At 32.4% G+C, this 18951-nt stretch overlaps 1 protein-coding gene across 1 annotated transcript in view; it reads right to left on the minus strand.

Moving 5' to 3' along the window:
• LOC118202165 (glutamate receptor 1-like) overlaps nt 1-18951 on the minus strand; it is a 209386-nt gene that overhangs the window by 82676 nt on the left and 107759 nt on the right. The gene's annotated exons all lie outside the window — the stretch shown is intronic.

Genomic DNA, 18951 nt, shown 5'->3' on the forward strand with positions numbered 1-18951 from the left:
TCAAATATTTTACATTTTTGATAGCTTTGCGGTGAGAAGAGAAGCAGCAGTCTATCTAGACCGAGGTACATAAAGCAAGTGCCTTGCTTTCAGGAGGAAATCTTAATTAAGAATGAGTAAATTTCGGTTTTAATACATTTGACTGAATAATTTATAATGCTGTAAAATTATTATTGGTTGTTTTAGTTCCATTTACGTTACCAGCGAGCGTTATTTTAAAGACATATGACATGGCTTAGTCCCGAAATGATGCGGTTTAGAAAACGATATTAATATTTTTAGAATAGAGGAGGAAGTTACCCAAATTAAAATGAGAAATGAAGGGGCTAGTTCTAATTTAAAATCTAATTTTGATGTAGATAATTTTTATCTTACATATATAAATTGGCGTTTATGCAAAATGGAGCATCGCACAGTGTTGCGTCTTCCGTAAACAATTGCTATTTTTGACTTTTGGAGGATATTGTGTGACAAGCTGTCACCTTTTAGCATGAATGATCATCTGTATGCAAATCGAATACTTGATGTACAACACATCTAACGTAATAATAATAAGTATAATTATTATAATTATTATTATTATTATTATTATTATTATTATTATTATTATTATTAGATTAGATGTATAATAATAATAATCTCGTATCTAGTAATAACAATTGCATATCCCTGTATTTTTTCTTAACAGCATTATATACTATTAACAAATTAATAATGCTCTACAGAAACTATTGCGTTTTCCCTTTTATTCCAAATTAGATTACACATTATATTAAGTTTAAATAGGAGATCATTTGCATGAGTTTAGAAGAGACATACCAGAAATATATATATAAAAAAATTACTTAATCAGAAGTTGCTTCATTTTGTTATGTACTGGGAGGAAACTTTTAGAGACAAGAACATAAATTTACATTAATTATATCATGATTATGGCGGTAGGAGAAGAATATGGAACTGGTACTGGAGAATCAAAATTTGATAGGTATGGAGGCATGTTAACCTCAGAATTAATACAGACTTCAAAAAAATCTAACAGAAAATTTAAGTCTAGAGTTATGTTGCGTACAAGTAATGAGAAAATGCTAGCATAAAATTCCTGCGATAATGAAAGGCCTAAGCTATATGGATTTGATTTTTGCTTAGAAAACACTAATTATCGAATTATTAACTTCATTACTTAGTTAAACGTACTCATTTGTTTAACGCTGATAGTCCATTCATAAGTAATAATCCATGATTACTTATATTACTGTCTTATTACATCCCACTGGGTTTCATATATCTTTTATTTTCATGTCATACTCCTCTTTTAAAATGTATTTGACAGCATACGCTTAAAATTTTATTGCTTTTGTTTGGGAAGATTTATTTTAAAATTATTCTGGAATATTTTTTATTATAATTATACGCTACCTTAATTGGTACATCTGCAGTATTACAAATTCATTTTAGGTTTTTTAGCCATAATCGCTAACGAATACTCACCTAACTGAGATTTAGGTGGTTGTTTTTTAAAAACCAAATTACGAAAACTTCAATTTATCCGCTTCCTAATACTTTTATTTTAATGTGCAGCAACAGATTTAATCAAAATTCCTTTTACTTAATTAAAACTTTATGATAGGTCTTGAGAGTAAGTTTTCGAACTATTTTACCTGCAAAAAGTCAGCAGATATATTAAATGTATAGAATCATTAAAATTTTTCGAAGCCAGCAAACCGAATAAATCCACATTGCCATCCCCGGGATTCTATCTTCGGATCTCTCGAGACTAGCCGGACGTGCTTTCAATTTCCCCACGAAGGCAAGTGATAAGGAAGGAAAAATTGCCCTCCAAGTGTATTTTCTGTTTTGTTACTAAATGCAGGTTTCCTCAGTCATATAGCTCTGCTTTCCTTTATTATTACATCTATGAAATATAGATTCTGAGCTGAAGTCCATGTAAATATATTTTTCAGTCATTCTTATCATCCACTTTAACATTTTCTGTAACATTTCTACTAAACAACGTAGCACAGACCTTTCTAAAAATTCTTGCTTGTGTGTTTTCTTTTTAATTCACATTGCGATAACAAAATGTTTTTGTTACTCAAACTTGCAATGGATTTCCTTACATAAACAATAGAAAGTTTGCATGTCTTAAATGGAATTAACACATGGAATAATAAGTTACTATTTTAGTAAGCGACTTCCATTTTGATAAATCAGCTGTTAATCTAAGGACAAGTAGCTTTTCGACCAGTTTCGCACCACATCAGTCAAAATTTCAATTCATAATTTTTGATTTCTCTGCTATAAGATTATAGCATACAAACAAGGCTCCAGTATTGGTTTATATTTATTTTTTATTACCGTCAAAAATTATGTTTCTGTTTTCAATAACCTTTCTCTTAAAATCGTTTCTTTTTAAAGAGGTTTGGGCTACACTAATTGGGTGAGAGAAGAATAATTGTAAATTAAAATGCTCAACGTCTCTTTATTAGAATTTTTTATTTTGAGTTGAACAAGAATTTATAGCATCATTTTTCTGTGCCTGTGTGCATAAATTCGAATATAAACCATTCAATAGAAAATCGCATTCTTACTGGATTCTAAAACAGAATAGACTTCAGCAACTTTTCCCGCACAAAACGCAATCAGTGACTTCCTTCAGCAAATTTCTTCTTTTCAACCTCTTCATAAACCCTTTCCACTTAGCAGTTGACATCGCGTGTTTTCATTATAAGCGCAATCATTCTTCGCTTTTGAAAAACAACAAACATTAAATAAAGGGAGAGTAGCTGAAAATGTTAATTAATTTTTAGTTCGGAGCAGCCAAAGGGTTTCGCTGTATTCTCCCCCACCTCCCCAAATACATTCTTTAGTTGAGATGAATGTAAAATTAATTAATTTTTCCAGCTGTTGCCATCTATTTCATACGAGTTAGGAACATTTATCTTTGAAATAAATTCTTGCTAGGTATTCTTCTAGTTAGGTATCATTAATAAGTCTTCTTTCGAGGCGAATACATAATTAAAAGTACATATCAAAATGTAACAGAAACTAATTAATTGGTATCATTCGTATGACTTCTTTCAGTAGAAATCCATAATGAACGTGTCAAAAGGTAATATATATTAATTTAATTAATTTAACTAAAAATGAAAAGTTATTTCCATATTTTGTGAATAAAATTACGGAATTTATTGAAAATTAAAGTTTGGTATGAAAGCCTATGGCATTAATTTTACCTAAGTTAGCATTTACGCAACATGGTTGCAAGGTTTATCTTAATTTGTCAAACAGTTAATTTTTAATTAAAAGTTACTTTCCTGTCCTCTTTGAATTTCAGCTTACAACTTCCGGCCAGAACGTGTTTTCAGAATCGCGATCAATTGCAAATGAGGAGAAGAAGTATTTAACTGTGAAGTTCTAATGACTTCGTTAGAGAGCCAGAGATTATATGCAGCGCGCGTTTTCCTTTTGGCTATACTCTCTCTAAAGCTATTTTAACGCTTCGCCGTATTTGAGGCCCTTGATAGCTTCGCCGTTAGTTTGCGTTAAGGGCTCTCTTCCTTAAAGGCATCCACGGTAAATTTTAGGCCGCTAATTTAGCGTTAAGCGTTAATTGGTATCATTCGTATGACTTCTTTCAGTAGAAATCTAAGGAAGCTTTCTTAGAATATTGATAGCTTCGGGTATATCTTTTTAGCTTAGTTTCCAGAATTCAAGCCCGAGTGGAGGCTTTATTGTAAACTTCAAGAAGGAGTCTTCTGTGAACTTTATTTGGAATAATAAAGGGTATTTAACCCTTCTTGAGTATCTGTTCTCTGTCTACCGGGTTAAAGCGATTATTCGCTTATCAGTTCTTAAGGTTCCTCAACTTTAGCTGTAACTTAAAAGGTAGGAATCTTACATGGTAACGCAGAGTATAATAAGTTATCATTTAACAGACAGGCCAAAACACATGTTTTTCACAATTAAAACCAGATTACTGCTTATTTCACTAATAAACTCTCGTTCTCGTAGTTAAATATTAAAATTCCTCCTAAGACACACACCCACACACGCGAAAAAAAATTATTCTAATTCAAAAATATCATTATATTGGCAAAGAAATGTAATAAGCTAGTATTGATAGAAACTTTCAGGGACGATTGAGCATTGGAACTAAACAACGAGTGCAAAGTGAAACGTTTCGTAATCGTCCGCAAATCCCCCTTCCCCAGAATAGGGCGTATAAATTGGCGCTCGCATCCAGAGTGTTTGCATTCATGCATTTACAAACAGAATGCATATATTAGGCTTCACGCATTCAATTGCATACAAAGATCGCGTACGCCCTCATTAAGTTGCAGATGTCATATACATCCGTCAATCCAGAACATAACAATGTGGTGGAATAAGGTAGGGCTATGCGAAAAGCTGACGCGAGCACCATGTATAATGATGGTATTTAACTTCAGAAAAGTGCATTTTATAAGTTACCATCAACGGTAAATTTTAGGTTCGAAACGGAAAATGAATTTCGCGGGATGAAAGAAATATATGCTAGATCTAAAACTAGGTTAGAAGTTTCTATTGACCACTTCTTTAAATGCCACTTGCTCATATTCATTTTACATATAGGAAAAACCACGGAAACAAACAATGCAGACAACCCCTTTGCCTGCCATCGAATCCAGGTCGAACCTCGACTATTAAACAGTCTTAAGCACTCGTATACTGGTGGGATTATGAAACAAAACAACTCAGTCGATTTATTCAATGCATTGTGGTTTACACAGCTGGAAAGAGGAACTAAAAAACGTTTTGTTCCCTGGGAAGCATGGTGCAGAATGGAATCGACCCTTTTGTATGTATTTTATGCGGACTTTATTGTATTTAACGCATAAGAGCTTTACATGCTTAGCCCTGAAAACCTAACTTTTCCCAAAATGCCCTGCATAAGTAGTATTTTCTTGGTTATAATTCCAAAAATGACCCTCCTACGTTATACCATGATTCCTTTTTTTTTTTTTTTTTTTTTTTTTTGAATTCATCCAACCTGAAATAGTGTCCATCAGGAATTGGCAGAAAATTTCATGTATTACGAATCGAAAGCCATACTTTTATTCGACATTTTACATTCATAACATTTGGAGGGTCAGATTATTTTCTGTGGGAGTCTCAGTGGGTGGAATGTATCGAGTATCTGTAACCGATGTTGCATATCTGCGAGCCCGAATTAGGAGATTGTAGGACTGCTCACACCATATGATGCTTTCACTCGTGGAATGAGACAGAGTAACGTCTATATAGAAACCAAGCTACAAATGGAGCGCACCTAAAAGTGTATGAAGTCTTATAAGTTATTCTTTCCAGCTGTGTGAAGCACAGTACAATAAATACATTTATTTCAGATATGTATTTGGCTTTTTTTCGTCACTTCTATACCGAAAATCCTGTATTTGCTAGTCCATGGTGTGCTATTTACTCACGCTATTCTGGGGGCTACCGAGATTGCGAAATGCCATAATTTGAAACCATTATTTTTGTTCAAATGCTTTATCACCTCTAAACGTCTTCTGGTGATGAAATTATTTCCTGGCGGAATTTTCGTTGAGATTCCGTCTCGAAGTATCTAAACTTAATTCAAAAGTATGCTTATAAATGGAAGTTTTCTTATAAAAGATGAGGTATAATTTAGCTTGCACGAAAATATGATAATGCTGTAATTACTTAGATATTTCTCTCATTCGGATATGCTCCTTCCTAGATTTGTCGACATATGAAGTAGAAGTTTCTAGTGTACTGTAGTAGCTCACAAGGTAAGAAGATTTAAGAACGTTCATTATATAAATCAAAATAACATTATTATTGTTAATAACTGAAACACAAATTTGTTTGAAATTCAGAATAAAATAATATTAGCAAGTCTATATATGTGCTTTTCATGAGCGATATACCTCATACAAAACTTAACCTTTCCATTGTAAATGTTATCCACTGTATCATTGTTCCCTCTCGATTTACGTAAATGTAGAATTAGTGGTAAAAGGAAGCGTTTAAAAATAACTATGATACCTAACTAAAATTTGGGTTCAAACATGTACGATTTCTTTATTTAAATTACAGAAACTTATCTCATTAACTCGACGAAACTTAATTCATCAAAGGTACCTTATATTATCTAACTTTTTCGGTAAGTTAATGTAAGGTAGTTGTCAGAACCATATATTACATTTTTAGTTTTTATGTAAGTTAAGATAAGGTTCTATTTTCTATTTCTTTTTCTGTAATCTTTACAATATTAATTTTTTCTGTAAAACAAAAATTTTTGACTTTTGAAATAAGCATTCGAAATGGCTTTGAGTATAAAACATTCGAGTTATTCAATGATCTTCTCAATAAAATCTTCTCAATAATCTCTCTTGAAAAATGATCCTCTGTGATGTAGAGAATTTTCCAAAATGGGGTTTTGTCTTCCTGGCACGCCTTGTAATAGGCGAACCTTCAGTGGAATGATTTCAAGTTTAGTTCTTGGAGATTTTTATAATGAGTTTAAATTCGGAAAAATGCAGAAGTCTAAATGAAATTCGTCGATTTAATGAAAAACGGGTACATGATTTATTTTTAATTGTGTAGATGACAAACCTATTTGCTTGATATGATCGGAAAATATAACATTTTTTAAAGAACTAAATCCAAAGGCAAAATGAAATCAACCATTCTTCAAAATTTAACGACCTATAAGAACAGTTACTTAAAAATAAACCAACTCATTTCCAAAGAAGATCCAGCTTTCAGCAATGCATGTTTAGAGAAATTGTTTTTTTGTTATTCAGACAAAATAGTTGGAACAAGCTATATTGTAAGCCAAATTTTTGCGAAACAATCAAAACTTTCTTTGATTGTGAAATAATAACATTATAAGGTATTTCTCCCGCTTTCCTAGCGTGCCTTCGTGGTGTAGTGGTTCTGCACGCTGGGCCGGTATTCCAGAGGTTCGTGGTTCGATTGACGACGAAGGCGTTTGCTAGTTTTTCATCTTTCCTGCTTCCAAAAATTAACCTAATGTCTTTACAACGTACTTACAGGCTTTTCTAGACAGAAATGTGATAAGAGATAAAGCAAGATTATCATGATTTATACTCATTAGAATAATTGGTGGTTTTGCAGACAACTTTGATAACAATTTAAAGGAGTATTTATTATAACGATTTTGCAGGAAAATGCGATATTGTTTGCAGGGAAATGCGATACGTTTGCAGGAAAATGCGATATTGATGAAATAATGCAATTTCCTGCCTTTTTAAGGGACACTAAATTTAATATTATTGAAGCTTTAGCATTCTTATTTCCGTCCATTTTGGATTATTACCAGAGTAGAGATACATAAAAATCTGAAAAACTGTTTTTATATCAATAAAACATTCATATTCTCAAAACTCATCTAAAAAACAACATATGGGTGCAGAGCCATATCTAGTATGATTGCTGGTTTGTCAGGACTATTAATCTTTGAGAAGCCTTACTTTTTATTGCATTTTGCACCACGCGAATTTAATTGAGATGAGTTTTGAAAATATCAACAGTTATGCCAGATCATGAAGATTATTAATTTTATTAGATCTCAATCACTGAATCCACTTTAATTTCGAGAATTTTGGAAAGAACCAAAAAGCGAATACTGCCTTCATATTTTTAACATCGAGGTTCGTTGCCTAACTTGACATAAATAACTGAAGTTTGTATATGAATATTTATATATGAAATTAATTTATTCTTGGAAGAAAAGGAAATTTTTTCTTGGAAATGAAAGAAACTCTGCTGCAGAGTTTTGAGGACGAAAAATGGATGTGTAACTCTGCATTTTGCATCAATATTAGAGCATCATGACAAATTAAGTGTGATTCTTCAATAAAAAACAACTTTAAAAATTTGATGTTAGATAAAATTTTAATTTTTAAAAGAAGTTGAAAAGTCGAAAGTGTCGATTTGAAATCAGTATCATAATATAAACTTTGCAGTTCTGAAAATAGAAAATAGAACACCTATTTTAATATTATTAACAACACCTATTTACACAAGAAAATATCAGCAGTGTAAATTTAAAAGCCTTCAACATAAATCTGACTTCCGCTTTAAAACCAAAAGAAAATTGTAATATTTTCTCATCTTTTTTTACATTTGGACGTTAAATGACAGGAGAACAATTATTAATTAATCAATTGATTCTGCATAGAATCAAACATAACTTTCTAATCTGTTACTTACTTTTAAAAATATTATTCCGCAGCTAAAAATGTCCTCTTTAGCTAATTATATCATGCAAACAATGAGCTTACTTGGTAGCACATACCCCTACAAGCAACTCTTTTCAAAAATGAAAATTACAAAAAAAGGCTCATCAAAAGTAGTTTAACACTGTGAAACTGGAAATTTACTTATGAGTGGTAATTTCTTTATTATTAGCGGATATTGAAGTTGCTGAGGAACAATGCAAATGTCACTAAACATTTTACTGAAAATTAAATTGCAGGAGTTAATTTTTAATTTAATCTTAGACTACATTTGCTTATCATTATTCTTATCATCATTTCTTTTGCTTAAAAATGTTATTTTTTCATCTTTTCAGTCAATAATTTTTAATTATAGCTATGGCCAAAAAATAGGAGACAAGGTTTTTTACTTATATATATTTCATTTTTTGCAAGATTAAGAATTATGTCATTTTAACGTTTTTAAGTTATGATTAATGTGTGTTGTTTGGACTTTAGTGATATAATTTATTAATTATGTAAATATCATCTCCGATTATTTAGGCATTTTCGGATCATAATGTTTTCCTTTGTACTACACCAAAAATGCATTGCACAACAAACAGGAATATTTTAATAAAAAGGAAGATTTACCACTTTTTAAAAAAAAATATAAAATGTATCATTCTTTCTTTTCAGCTCAGAAATGTTTTATCAAAGGACTGCTTTTACGTGAAATACATAGAGAAAGAAATTACGTAGATAAGAAATGGGTTGTAGAAAACATTGCAATAACCCAAAATTGCAAACTAATGACAACGATGCTCAGCAGTAAATTATTAATCAGAAAATTACCAGACTGGATGTATGTTCCCAAAGAAAGCATTTACAGTAATACATCCGAACAATTTTCCTGAACCCAGGAATAGGTCTTCTAAAATAACATAAAGAACGAAATTCACGGTTCTACAAATATCAAGAGAGAAATCACTTTTGTAGGGCAAAGAGATTTAAGGTGAAATTTCTCTTAATGTAAGTGACAGATTAATTAAACGCTCTGTGATAAAAAAAGTTATATTTATGAAATCCATGGAAAATTTCATTTTTAAATAAAATATGTATTGAAGCACATATTTATTTTGTCAAATAGTACTACACTGAAAATGACTCTGAAAATTAGTGCAGAAATATACTGTGGAACGATTTAAAACTTTTCAATGGAATGAATGGAAAACAATCATTTCTATCCCTCAGCTAACAAACTATTTTCAGGCCAAGCATATAACTGAAATCAATTTAATAAAATAATCCATTTATCAAGGCCAGGCATATAAATCAAAATACACATGAAAAACTAATAAAGATGGATGTGCCAGTCTTATATTGTGGAGTTGTATTTCGTTGTACGACATAGGCCTGATATTTCGTATAGATGGTATTAAGTTTACTATTAGAAGCTACTATTGTTCTCCATTGCTCTTTGTATACTGGTTCTGTAAGTAAGTAACATCAGTGTTGTGAAAAGCCTAACTTTATTGGTCTACTTACCTTGGATGGTATCATGACGAAAGAGATGCATGTAAATGACAAGAGAGATATATCTTAAAGAACGATTTTACCGTGGGCAAAACATAGTATGCTACGGAAATAAACACGATAATGAACCGATGCATTCAAAGCTAGCGAAACGCTGTTTCGAACGAAACAGGATTGATTTTATACTGAATACATCTACTTCATCTCAAAACTTGTAGAACGCATTTAAGGTGCAGTTGTAAAATACATCTGCTCATTTTAACGAGTAATAGTTTCAGCTTGAAAAAGTTCCACACATTATCAACTCTGTATCAGAAACGTTTATTTTCAGTGGAAATGTGTATTAAACATATCTCCCTGAAGATTTGGAATCTATCAGTTTTTAAAAATAAAAGTATGATGAATTCAGTTATTGGAAATTTAATACTCTTGGGACTATATAAAATGTTATATTTTTTAAAGAATCCTTCCAATTCACAGTATTAGGCTGACTTCATAAAACTCTAAATCCCAACTTTATAATAATTTAAAATTTATAATTTTCATTTATAAATACATATCTAAGTTCAATATTTGGCAAAAGAAAATATGTAACGATTTTTCAAAAATCACTTTCATAGCAAATAACAAATGATGATGGATATGCGATTATGAATTTTTATGGAATCTCACTTTATAAATAATACAACATAGGTTGCTAAATGATGTTATGCATCGAGGTATTTATGTCATACCATGTACCATAAATGAAATAATGCGTAATACACGTCGTTTTAAAAAATCCGCAATATATACAAAAACACAATGCAAAGTTTAAGCAGTCTTTGTTCTTAATAATAATAATAATTAACGCAGTAATTGCATAAGGGACGCGAACACCTCAATATCTTTTAACATGCATACAGGTATTTTTATCACTTTTTTATATTATTTCCATGTAAAACTCTAATAAATTAATTAAGTGATAGAGTAGCAGTTCTTCCAAAACATCACAATCAATAAACTTTGACTCAGCTACAAACAGTTTCGGAAAGAGGGAAAAAGTTAGTTTTGAATAAACACAAAAGTATCATAGATAATGAATTTCCAATTACGAAGTTTAATTAATTTCAGCAATTTTATGATCATGGAATATTTGCACTGCAACTGAGTTTTTTTGCTTAGTAATGGTTTTTCTTAAACTTTTAAAATAAGGCTTATTTTGAAAATAGCCTTTTTTAATTGCTCTATAAATTATGCAAAAAAGTCAGTAATTAAAAGAAACCAGAGTTTTATTGGTGTTTTATGACTACATGAAGATATATTTTGCGAAGTGCCCATGTAAAAAAGTACGCAGTTCATAACTATTAACAAAATTTCACTTTCCCTTACTGTTACTGACATCGTTACACTTAGTACATTGGCTATGGATAGCTAACTGAGGCTGAAACACCTTTACGCAGAATAATAAAAATCATAATAGAAAATTACTCTTTTTTTGAGACTTTGATAACTAAACAATTAATATATCTTATATAAGTCTAACAATGTCGTTTAAGTGTATCAGATTTCTCCCGTTAATATGAAGGAAGCAACATGAATTTCACCATCAGACATTGTACTTTAGTTCTGGTGGACAAAATTGATATAATAAATTAAGAAATAAACGATATGATTTTTTTCTCATTAGGTTTTAACAGGAAGAAAACCAGATCCGTTGGATTTCCTTACAGTAACGATCTTTGAGGTCTTTGTTTTATTAAAATAATCCATGCAAAAGAAACCTTCAAGGACATATTATACCATTTACAGAATGAAAACTCTAAATTACACATATAAAGTTAATTCTCTTTCAAAATATCTTGGTCATATCCATTAAGTATGTAACATTGTTATGTCATTCCATTTTTGAATTCATCGTATATAAATTTTAGCTTAAAATGAAGTATTTCCCAGCTTCGATGTTCACAAACACTGAGATGACAATTTCGCGGGACTTTTCATAATTATATATATGGTTAAATAATATAAAATCAGTTTTCCAAAGATAAAAATTCACCAAATAATTTGCCTGGTATTCATAAAGTTCCACAATTTTGCCGCAATCCAATACACGCAGATTTTTTGGAAAGAAAAATGTTTAGAACATTTCATCGCATGATTTATTTACTTGAAACCATTTTCCTTCCCAGTGTTTCAAACTCTAAATCTAAAATTATAACCTCTCAGTTCAAAATCTTATTCTGTCCTTATTGTCTCTTACTACTCTCAACATCTGAAAACGTAGTTTGTTTTTTGGCTGTTACATACTGTTTGACTTTTTAAAATCTTTGCATTCATTGACTTTACTTTTAACTAGGAATTAAAATTAGCAAAGAATTTTTATCATGCGTCATGAAAATTGTTAAGGCTTTCAATATCTTCAAACAGTATATAATAGACTCATATTTTGTTTTCCAATGGCGGACACTTGCTTATTCCGGCATTGGCCACTCCTAAGGCCAGATTTGATGGTCTCTTTATTATGGAGGCACGTAGTAGGTGGGTCACCTTTGCTTTCTATGAACAGACAGACAATTTTTACATCTATGACTTCACTGGGATTCGAACCCGGGCCCTTCATTATCGCAGTCAGGCTCGCCTAACCACTGTACCGTCTGGGTGTTTTATAGACTCATATTTACAGCTTATTACACTTTTTATTTAATTCTTGTAATCTTGTGAAGTTGTTTAACGTTTAATTTTTTTTAAGAACTTAAATTTACTTTCTGTTTTATTTGTGCTGATAGGTTATTTAACTTTCAAAATTTAAAGATTTTGTTTGTTACACAAGTTGGTGTGTTAATTTAATTAGTTTACCGTTTGCCCCTCTTTCTGGTAAAATTTCATGAATATATATTTTCTGCATCTGGTGGTAATGCCATTTCAGGTGTTGTAGAAACATAATTTTAGAAATAATTACTCATCCTTATTTCAACTGTAAAAACATTTTTAATGTGTGTGTATTTGATTGAACTGTCAAATATTAAGGCTTAAAAATAGTACCCATAAATTGTTTAGTTATGATGAAAATTGTATAATAGATTTATTTTCCGATAAAGTCGGTGGAAACGCAATCCTCTCTTCTCAGAATTTCCTTATCTCGGGCAGACAGCGTCCCTGATTTCCTTTGCCACGCGATGAACCATTTGCATTTTCTGCACCTTTTGCCTTGCCAAGACCTTTTATACGTAGTTCTTCTACGAGGGATTACTTATTGGGGTGAAATTTGTGGCCGTTAGGCTTCCACCCATGTTAGAGTTGGACCCTGGAAGAGGCTAAGTTTACGTTACATTTCTGCGGTGGGGGTTTTTGACATCTTGCTTTAGCCTCGAAGGAGTAGCATTGCAGATCGTGTGATTTCCGCCAGCGTTTTGGAAGCTGGCTAAGACTTTTCACCCGGTGAATCTCTGGTTCACACGGTATGGGCTGCCGAAATTGGGCGACCGTTCCATCTTCTCCCATTGCCAATTTCAGGATCCCCACTAAGGAAGAAAAAGCGACTGCAGCGTTGAGCGCTGTTCGAGAGCTTGAGAGGCAGACCGAGAAAGACCTAGAAAGGGAGCAGCGAAAAAGAGATTTTTTTTTTTTTTTTTTTTTTGCCTGTGACGTACACCGATAACCTACCCGAAGAACATGGCCAGAAGAATTAGAGAAGTTTACCACCCCCGGAAAGAAGTGCGGTCCAGGACGGAAAATTGGAAGGAGAGCCTGGCCTCGTTCTTTAAGTCATCTCCTTTGTCGACTTTTTGTACTTATCTCTTTCTTTTATTTTTATAGATATGCTGAATGCTCGTTTCCCATGAGAGAGGGAAGTTTGTGATACCCTGCACAAAACACGTTCAATTCAGTAGTTAGAATAGACTACTGAATTTAGATAATTTCTTACCGTTCAAGGAATATTGTGAGGCCCCTACGTTTAATAATTTTTAAAGGTATGTTTTTTTTTTTTTTTTTTTTTTTTTTTTTGTTGTTGTTGTTGTTGTTGTTGTTGTTGTTTTTTGTTTTTGTTTTTGTTATTTTCTCCAGTTCACTGTATTGACACGCCACCACCTGTTTTTCCTTTAAATGTAACTGTGTACACTTTATTTGTTAACCAACATAAACGTTAGATGTTTCTTATATACTTTTCTGTTTAATTTTAAATATTTTTAGAGCACTGGACTATTTTTAACTACTAGAATGGTTTATTGCCTTTCAATTGCACAATGCAAATATATTACGAATGAATGCTTAGTTATGTTGAGTTATTTTATTTTTACTGTTATATTTGTTTACACCTCACACCTTTACACCTTATTTAGTGCATATTTGTTCTCACATGATACACTATAGCTATGTTCTTGAATTGCATTTACACATTGATTTTGGCACGTTACAATTTCATAAGTAACTTAAGTCAGTGTTAATGTTTATATATAACAGATTGACCGGTCAGAATCGGTTGTGCTGCCATTTTTGAGCAATATATCAAGGGGACATTTTCCAACAAGATAATTTTCGTCCTCTACCGCTGCTGCCACCCAACGCCCTACAAAATGTGCCAAGATGTTGCCTTGACCTGCTAGACAATCCGAACTTTCTTCCATACAGCATGTATAGGACATACTTGGACAGCACATACAGCGCCATCCACGACCAATACCGATCATTGTTGATTTGCCTGACCAGCTGCAACAGGGATGGAACTCCATCTCACAAAATAACACAATCTGTACGACACAATGCATGCATATTTGTATACTTGCATGTAACATCTTTACGACTGCAGCGGGTATTAATTTACCACCATTTCACATTTGAGATCGTTCTTCTCGAGCATACTTTAACCTGTGACCTTGAAACATGAATGAAATAAATATATTGCCTTGACAAATTTTAAATTTTAACAAAATTTAAATTCAATTAGTCTAAACCGTATTCTTCTAGGTGTTTGAAATTTAATTTTCTGTCAGTGTACTTTTTTATCAATGTTTTATATAATCTCGTACGTGTACTGAATGTGGAATTACAACCTCTAGTATTATTCCTATAATAGTAATGTGTCATACTGAAGCTGGAAAACAGTGTTGACTTTGAAGAGACGTAGAAATTTTTCTTGAACTTTTAAATTCAGCTTTCTTATAACTAATAAATAATGCCGTATTTCCCCCTTATCGTTTGAGAAGTAGCATATATGAATCAGTATTTTTACTTTTATAAAGTGTATGAATCCAGTGTATTAATGAAATTATTCATTAACATTTCATCCATCAAGCTGCCCGGTCGTGGCAGGTGTTCTTACACTTCAGAAACTCTGGAAACATGGGATTTCACTTCTTCTTTTATTTACTTTCCAGCTCATTGTACTCTTATCTACATAATGTATTCGATGTGCTCTTTTCTTCACCCCCTTCTCTTTCGTTCCTCCGACGTCCCGTTGGAAACTGCGGTCGAGAAAGGTGTTCCTGGAGGTTTGCAAGGTAACTGAGGCCGACATTTCGCGCTCGGTGTGATGTGTCCAGCTCAGTTACCGTAGGGTATGCGGCAGATGTCGGCTCAGTATCAGTCAAATGCTATAATATAATATTGCTATTATGGATTTTATTGGAATATAGGTTTCTTTTAAAGAAATATTATTGTGACAGTTACCAGGAGTTTATCAATGACTACTTTTTTTACTACTACTACATTTCAAATCTCAAATATATGAAAGGATCAAAAACCGACAGTTTTATTAAAAATATGAGTCTACTATTACATGCGTGTAATAGTACATGTAAATAAACACTTCAAACCACAATTTTGTGATTGAAAAATATTTGTCCATGCATATCTATGATATGTAAGAAAAACATGAATGTCTAGAATTTAAATTCCACAAAATCGAGCTTTGCTGAAACGGCCCACCAGGAAATAATTATAGAAACATATCTGTTATCTTCCAAAATAACCGTAATACTTAATGTTGTCATTAGGCAGAGGCAAATCTTTATCATTAAACTTAATTAAGACTTTAATCTCAGATTTAATAACACAAGTTTTCCTGTGTGCTTTTCTTTTTGGAATATTAAAAAATAGAAATGTATGAATACGTCGTTCAAAAGTATAAACAGTCTGTGAAAAAAAAAACTTGAAATGTAAAAACTTTTGTTTGCAGTGTAAAAACTCTAGCAAGAGTTTGCCATTAAAAATTTTTTAAAGCAGTATATTTTCATCAAACAGAATTTCTGATTTTTTTTATATTCATGATTTTATAATTCAAAACCATCATAATTACATACAAAAATAAAACATTGATTCATTTTATTCTAATATGGGCCCACCAGCGGCCGAGCGGTAAAGTCGCTGAACAATGGTAGTTCGGTCCGAGGCTCGAATCCCGCGAACGGGCTGGCTGCATGGGCGTTTTCGTGGTTTTCCCCATGTGTAACGTGTATACGAGCCAGTTTCACTTAGAAAGTCCTCCACGAAGGCATCCCTCCCCTTAGGCAGATAGCCCTCGAGGCTTTGCCATAATCACACACACACACACACATTTTATTCTAATGATAGTAATTCAGTAGAATTCAATAAGCTTTCATAAATATAGAAAATACTAATTTTATATTGGAGTACCTAGTCCGTTATTTGACTCTGAAAAAATGGTATAGTGTACGTTAGTCCAATGCTCCTTAACTTGTTTGTGACGTTACCGATCGGCCGCTGGTGGATATTTTCCAAAATTTATTATAAGAAAGTAACAAATATCATTTCGCGAAAGCACTTTTTTTTTCAATTCCTCTGCTTAGCCGTAAGAAAAACGTATTTCATGTATGTCTGTGTTTTTCTGATAGTGTAAACAGTAAAATCTGCTTTAGATAATGTAGTATTTAAAGTAATTTTTAAAATAATGCTTCAGTTTCCTTACCGCTTCTAATAAAAAATTCAAAAACACGTAAATATGCACGAAACATTTTGAACTTTATGTATAAAACATTTAATCCCTATCATTTGAAAATTCTATGCAAGTTTTTTTTATCTTCAAGATTTGTAATGTTTCTTTATGTTAGTTAACCAGTTCTTCTGTGTTTTGAATATTCACTGTCACTTCTCCCTTCCGTTTATCTGTCAGAAAGCAAATTAGTTCGCTAGTATTTAACGCTAGCTTTCAGACTGTAAGACAGAGCGTGTTCTGCCTCTCGTTGTCAAGTTACGAGGTTGCTAAACCAGATAAGATTTGTAGTCTTCTGGCTTGAAATATAACTACCGATACTTGAATATTCACGCCAGTTACATATTGAACCAACTTCGCGCTAATCGATCTGTATAATCATTGCACACGGGGTATACCCCACATTCGGGTAAAACGTACATTATACAAGCATGCGCGATTTGTTTTCTTACGATATCGAGTTGTAGTGATTTTCCGTGCTATTATTGATCAATCTCAAAATAAAATCCATCGATCAGTTTTTCATACGATCAATGAAAAATAAATAAATATATAAAAAAGAAGCCCCCAAAAAACTTGCTATGATATTATTTTGCCCTAAATTAATGCCGCGTGGATACTTCTGCACTTAGTTAATAAAGAGAAAAATGGTTAGAGACAGAGCTATGCAATTTTTTATCTGCATCGCTTTCCCTTAAGCATGTATAATAATTATTTCTCATAAGTAATCTGGCAATAATCTTTAATCTTTGTATAGTAATTTGAAGGTATCAAATTCTGAAAACATAGCTTTGATGAGCACTAAAAATTTAAGAGGTTAAATATTATTTTACAGGAAAACGTATTCATTCTGGCATTTTAATTAAAGGTAGAGAAACTGTTTTAGAAAATAGCTAAGAAAGTATAACTCTTGTTTTGAAAAAAAAGTTTTTTGTTATATTTCTGGATATATTTATAACTTCATAAGGTTTTTATACCTTCTCATCACGTGCCTTGTTGGTGTAACAAAAAATCGCATCCGGCTAGCATCGAAAGAGCCAGAGTTTCAATCCCAACGACGGCACTGCTGATTTCTCACGACCCCTGACTTCAAACATTCTTAATGACTCTACAAGAGAAGATTAGTGATAGACTAGCAGGCCAGAACTCTCAGACACAGCTATAAGTAAGTCTTCTAACTTTACAGTAAAACTACTTGCCACTCAAATCTGCATAAATTTTGGAACGAGCGGACCGCTTAGCGAAATGGCGCAGAAAGAAGAGATGTAAATTAAATAATATTTCATTAGTAAAACTTAAATACCACAGCTTTTAGCTAAACAAGATCATGCTCCTAATATAATCTTAAACGGCCAATCAGTGGGTATGACGAATGGAAGTGACGTTAATAACAGTTGTTGCTCAATGTTCTGCAGAAGATCAATTTGTAAGAAATTTTATGTGGAAATATATTTTAATCGCCAAAGTGGGCGTAAATCTTTCATGATGTATATATACTTCTTGTTCTTGGATCTGGCATCCGCCAGTTGAATGTGTGTTAGACTTGAATAAACTTTGCAGTTTAGAAACCTGATTTGTAGTGTTCATGTATCTTGATGTTATGTGTGATTCGAATTAGTGTTTTTTGAACTAAGATATCTTGCAATTCCTGACAGTTAATATAATATTTTATACACTTTGCTAAGCTCATAACATCAGGTGCTCATTGGCAGCACAAAAGAACTAGACGTTAATACACTGTGCAGGAAATTCTCCTTACGAATAACAGACAGTCTTTTTTTTGACTGTCTGTTTGTCTTAAGTACGATAATGTCCAGAGAAAGTGCGTAAAGAACCCTTTATTCACTGAATATTATTCACAGATGGCACCGACTCGTCCTTACAAAACCCAACACTTTTGGCCTAACTCAAAAGGTGACAAGTAATTTATAACAGAATTAAGTTAGCCGAATGGCTTTTCACAGGTTACTTAAAGCGCAGACAGGCTCTGACTCGTAAAGTCGGCGTAAACAAGCTAAATGTCTAGAAGTACACAACACTACAGCAACGCAGATAGCAACGTGGCTTTCAGGCAGGCAGAATACGCTCTCTAAATTCCCCTTCCAAAATCTTCCCTTAAATACTAACCTTTTTCTACCTTATTTGAATATACGCACGTTAACTCATCTACATTCTGGCAAGAAAGCGTAGGTTGAAAGGGAGAGTGTTAGCAAAGATTGTTTCAAAATTTCAAAAGGTTGTTTAAAATATAAAATTAAA

This window comes from Stegodyphus dumicola, chromosome X1, assembly GCF_044657685.1.
Source record: "Stegodyphus dumicola isolate Sdum_Otavi_A_Nest chromosome X1, ASM4465768v1".
Taxonomy (NCBI): Eukaryota; Metazoa; Arthropoda; class Arachnida; order Araneae; family Eresidae; genus Stegodyphus; species Stegodyphus dumicola.